This window comes from Leptinotarsa decemlineata, unplaced genomic scaffold (genome assembly GCF_025532065.1).
Source record: "Leptinotarsa decemlineata unplaced genomic scaffold, Ldec_3_MD MMD2_tig00000157_RagTag_RagTag, whole genome shotgun sequence".
In the NCBI taxonomy this organism is placed as follows: domain Eukaryota; kingdom Metazoa; phylum Arthropoda; class Insecta; order Coleoptera; family Chrysomelidae; genus Leptinotarsa; species Leptinotarsa decemlineata.
The window spans coordinates 2,931,522-2,937,628 of record NW_027412543.1 but is presented as its reverse complement, the minus strand read 5'-3'; positions in this window follow the sequence as shown (position 1 = coordinate 2,937,628).

Sequence of the window (6,107 nt, the reverse complement as noted above, 5' to 3'; positions counted from 1 at the left end):
TTCATCCAAAATAACGTATAATGTACAACAAAGTCATACAATTGACGAATTTCGTGAGGATCTCACAAAATTTAACTCTTCTGTCGATGTGAGGGTGGCACTTGCACTTGTCACTGCTATATATCGTATTTCAGATGTTGATGGCTCTCTCCATACGCACATGAGAACATATTGTTACGTTATTCCCCGTGGGTTCCCCAGTAATCAACTACACTGAACAATAATCAAACTTAACTACATTCCACTTTATAAATACAACAAACACTTCAACTAAAACTTCGACTATTATTCGAATATCTATCCCCTTACCAGATCGCTTCACGTACCGCACTCTCACTTCCGCTTGACTGTGGCGATGGGCGAGTGGATGGCGCTTATATTCGGCAATCGAAGGCGCCAGAATATTCCTGGAAATTCCATCGAAGTCGGTAGCATTATTCTCAAAGTAACGCCACGCCTGGAACGGTGGCGAACGTCAAACATTCGCGCGCTCTTAGCTACGTCACAGTTGGTTTATGGCTTCCAGTGGCGGCCGGCGTTATTTTCTTTAGGGCATAATTTACAACAATATGAAAATTTTCCAGATATTTCTTTCAATTTTTTCAATGAAATGAGCCTATATAAAGTCTACAGTCTCTAAACTTTGAATAATTTAGACATTTCGGGCAGTTCCGGAGCCTTATTTTTGGCGAAAAAGGTGAATGAAACACCCCATATACAGTGGCGTAATCTGACGCAGAAGTAGATTTCCTTCAAAACTATATTAGGTTTCCATATACCTATCTCTTCTGCTTTTCACACAAAGGCGTTTATATATTTCACTTATGAGTAATTTTTTCATCTCAACAATGAAATACCCTGTATTGCAATGAAAAGCAAAAAAGCATTTTATCGAAAAATTCAGAATCATAAATAGTGTATTATATTAATAAATGCTCAAAATGGTGTCCATTATTCTCGATGCACAGGCGAAGTCTTTCTTGAAATGAGTGCTGAACCCTGGATAATATATTTTGCGATATGGAACGAAACACTTTTCCTATTCATACTTTCATATCCTGAGGTGTCGTTGGCGGTGTATCGTGAACAATTGTTTTGATATATCCCCATAAAAAGTAGTCGAAACTTGTAAAGACCGGAGAACTGGCTGGCCAGTTCTGTTGACCTCCTCGTCCTATCCATCTATTTGGATATTGTCTATCCAACTCGTTTCTAACACGTCTATCAAATTGTGCTGGATCACCATCTACCTGCATCCACATCAGTTGACGAATATTAGGAGGTATACTTTCCAATAGCAGGGCCTTGCAAAAAAAACCAGGGGGAGAAATAATCTCAATTTTCCGAACCCTACCAGCAAAATTTCTCAACTTTTGAAAAAATTAAAGCCAAGGGATTAGTTAATACAATAATATATTGATTTTCCTACTTAGCTATCCAAAGATTGGCATAATGATTATTCCGGCTAGGGTATGCACAAACAAAAATAAATTTTGGTGATATAAAATAATTATGGGAATTATTCTACTTTGGACCAAGGTCCTCGGTCTTCCACCGTATTCACCATTCAATACAAATGATTGGAAACAACACTCAAATAATATTATGCTTATTATTCTCCACTATTGTTTTTTCTATCTTCACGGCCCGAAATTTCTTAACTTTTCCAAGTCGAAAAAACAGCGAAAAGTTGGGAATTTTGTAAAATTGTCACTTCAAAATTTGTGAACTGTTCAGGACTGTTTCTGTTTTTTTCGTTAATCAGCTGTCGCCCTCATACGAACGACAACTATCAGAAGTTGAGAAACTTGTGCGAGCTAAGGACTAACGAGGTTTTGCCTTTTAACGTGTGATACCTAACATGGTTGCAGAATCATTCCAGTTTCAGCCAGATAAATTCTCTCGAGAAAAATATCTGATCGAAGTGGGGATCGATCCTCCGGTCTTCCGATTGTGAGTCGGGTGCACTACCACCGCGGCCAATTCCATAACTGTTCTCTTACTTGGGAGAATTTTTGAAGTTTTCAAACAACTCAGAATTTGAAAGTATGGGATCTCCAAGTTATGCATGTTGGGAAATCCCAACATTCTCCTGGTTCTTTCACTTTTTTTATTACCTCTCCCTTTCTTTTCTCTCATTTTCATTTTTTTTAATTTTTATTATTTTTTTTTACTATTATTTTTTTCTATCTTCACGGTCCAAATTTTCCCAAGTATTTCCGAAGTCGAAAAAGCAGGGGGGAGTGGGCATAACCCTTCATGTGTACTCTGTACAAACAGTTTGCACAGAGTACCAGCCATCCACTATTCACCAACACGAGCACTATACATCTGCACTCCACGAAGATCCAGCCACGAAAGAATACCCACACTGCTTTCTGTAAGCTCATCGGTCCCTTCCCCACCACTATAACACGAGCACCTCACATCTGCACTCCACAAAGTTTCAGTCACGAATGAATGATTTCGCCTTCTGTCAACGCATTGAAATTGGTCGCCTGTGACGTCGGCTCTAGTGGGACTCTCGAAACAGAGTACGCACGTCTACACTTCGAGAAGTGGTGGGAAGGTTAACTCTGACGCTCATCAATTTGGAATGATGGGGATTGTTCGTACCCTACTAGCGATGTGCGCACAATTGGACAGATTGTGGTGGGAAGTGGTTCGCTATCCACTATATAAGAATTGATTATTTTCATATTGAATCATGTCATTCCAAACTACAGATTCTTTCACAGAGAACGTGTTGGACGTGCTGGAGGGGGACTTGGCATTTTGCCAAACGATCCCTACAGTGTGTCCAATACGACATTGACAGTGCTCGATTACACGGTACTGAGGCCGTGGGGGTCGAAATTCAACTGAGCAGGGGTTGTCACAGAATAATCTCGGTTTACAACCCTCCGAACATTCGTCCACTCCCAGAATCTCTGGATGAACTGCTGATGGAAAGCAACATGCCGACAATTGCTGTTGGCGACTTCAATGCCAAGCACAGGTCTTGGAGCAGAGCCACAAATCGAAACGGCCAAGCGCTCCATGCGCATGTTGACAGGCATGAATATCTTGTGCTGGGACCAGATGAGCCTACGTACTATCGCGGGCAGACTAGGCCTGACGTACTAGACATCGCGCTTCTCAGAAACGTCTCTCTGACTAGCGAAATTTACGTTCTGTCGGAACTGGATTCTGATCATAATCCAGTAATCCTGGTATTGGGCGATGACCTTCCTCTCCCCGATTATCGCATGATATCCAAGACGGACTGGGATGCCTTCACAGCCCAGCTCGAAGAAATGCGCGCCCCTCCTGAGGTACTCGATTCTCCCGACGAACTCGACGCGACAGTTGAGCGTTTCGAGCTTTCTGTGAATGATGCGTTTCGAGCGGCCACCTCCAGGGAGGAGTGTCCGCTGAAGAGCTACAACAAGTTTCTCGTATCAAAGCCTTGATACGAGAGAGAAATCGCCTGAGAAGGCTCTATCAGCGAACCCTTTTCCCAGGGGACAAAACAGCGGCGAACAGGATGGCCAATCAAGTCAAACAGGCCATCATTGAGCATCGAAACAAAAGGTGGGAAGAGCTCTTGGAATCCTTCGAACCTGGGAGTGACGAGCTTTGGCGAGTCAATCGTAGGCTCAGGGGGAAGAAGACTGCTCTTTCACTCATTCACGGACAGCGCGGAGTGTGCTACTTCCCCGCCGATAAGACGTGAAGAGCTCTTGGAATCCTTCGAACCTGAAAGTAACGAGCTCTGGCGAGTCACTCGTAGGCTCAGGGGGAAGAAGACTGCTCTCTCACCCATTCACGGAGAGCGCGGAGTATGCTACTCCCCCGCCGACAAGGCGTTAGCCTTTGCAGACACGATGGAACGTCAGTTTCAACTTAACGTTGACGACGATGACGACATCGATCGCGATATGCTGCTGGAAGACCGGGTTCACCGACTCCTCAGGGAAGATGACGACGACGACATCCGTCCGGCTTTCGTCATATCAAGGCTGCAAAGGCAAAGAAGGCTTCGGAGGTCGACTCACTAACCAACAAATTGTTAAACTTAATCAACAGTTCAGACACTTCCCTAGAAGGTGGAAGCATGCGATCGTCGTCATGCTCCCAAAACAGGGTGAGAACCAGCTGTTCCCGCAGAATTATCGCCCAATCAGTCTACTTTTGTCGTCGTCCAAACCTACAACATTCATGATGTACTATGACGTCAACAATCAGTATGGGTGGGCAATGAGCCAATATCTTCCATATGGAGGCTTTGAGTGGACAGATTTTAACATAGATATCACTCAAATTCCTGATGATGCCGATAAACGATACATTCTGAAAGTGGACTTGGAATATCTCCAGCATTTGTATGACAAACATAAAGATCTATCATTTAGCCCGGAACATATATGTCCTAAGAAGAAAAAACCTCCAGTAAAAGCTAAACAGCTTTCAAAGTTGATGGGTACTTTGCAACCGAAGGAGAAATATATTATACATTACAGGGCATTGAAGCAGGTTCCAGCACATGGATTGATATTGAAGGAAATCCATCGAGTGTTGAAATTTGAACAAAGTCCATGGCTGAAGTCTTATATCGATTTGAATACGAAGTTACGCGCAAAGGCATCAAATGAGTTTGAAAAAAAATTATATAAGTTAATGAACAATGCAGTCTTCGGTAAAACTATGGAGAACGTTCGGAAAAAGGTTAACATCAGACTTCTCACCGAATGGAGTGGTAGATATGGATCAGAAGCCTACATTGCTCAGCCTAAGTTCAAGTCTTGCACCATATTCAATGAAAACTGTTGAGCTTAATGAGCTACAAATTTTCCTAAATAAGCCTATATATGAAGGACAGGCTATTTTGGATTTGGCAAAGACAATCATCTACGATTTCCACTATGGATATATGGTGGAGAGCTTCGGAGACGGATGTACCGTTATGTATATCGATACCGATTCTCTCATATACGAGCTGCGACAAGACCCTTACGATATAATGGAACGAGACTGTCATCAACGCTTCGATACTTCGGATTATCCATCCAATAATCAGTTCAACGTTCCTTTGGTGAATAAAAAGGTTCTCGGGATGATGAAGGACGAGAACAATGGCGTACCGATGACGAACTATGTTGGACTTCGTTCTGAATTATATGCAACGAAGGTACTGATAACTGAGGGTGATTATGAGGAGAAAAAATAAATTGCTGAATGAGGGATATGATGAAGATGAAATTGCGATGGAATTGAGGAATTTGGGGAGCACCAAGAAAGCAAAGGGAGTTAGAATATCGGTTATGAAAACGTCAATCACGTTTGACGGTTATGAAGAATGTCTCAACAATTGGAAATGTATTAGTGTCACTCAAACACTAATTCGCTCTGATAAATATCAAGTGCACTCCATCGTCCAGGAAAAGATCGCCCTTTTCCCTGGAGATGATAAAAGATATCTCATACCCGATTCTGATGAAACTTCACCATGGTGGTATTATTGCATAGCCGAAGAAATTGATATATCATAACTTTGTAAATTCGTTAAAATGAAATGTATGATTTGAAATTGTCTATTCCTGTTCACTTCCACAATGATAAATCTTTTGAAAAACTATTACTTCTCGAATGCTGGAAACGCCTGCATGTAAAACTTTTTTCAATCTCATTGACCATAGTTATATATTGTGAATTCGATATAAGGTATTTCTAAACACTTCTTCTACGATGACAAAACGTAAGTATCAGTGCACAAGCAGTAACTTCAAAGACACTTTTTTTGTGGTTATGATATGCCTACTGGGAAAACTTCCACAATAAAAAATGGATAACGCATGCGCAGTCCTACCTCCTGGGTGATGTGGAAACGGACTTTGCAAATTGTCATCTTGGAGGAATGTACAGAATTTTTTACACTCAGTCAACTTCAACAGTTGTCATATTCCTTCCTCACTCAATGAACTTGACATGAATTTTTTGCCCTATATCATAAGGACCTATTGTTCCCTATCACAAACAGTTTACTGCCTTCCTGTTAGACGATATTCCTATTTTTTGAAAATATGTAACAATGAAAAATGCGTTTTTTGGAAGCAGTTGATGTGCAT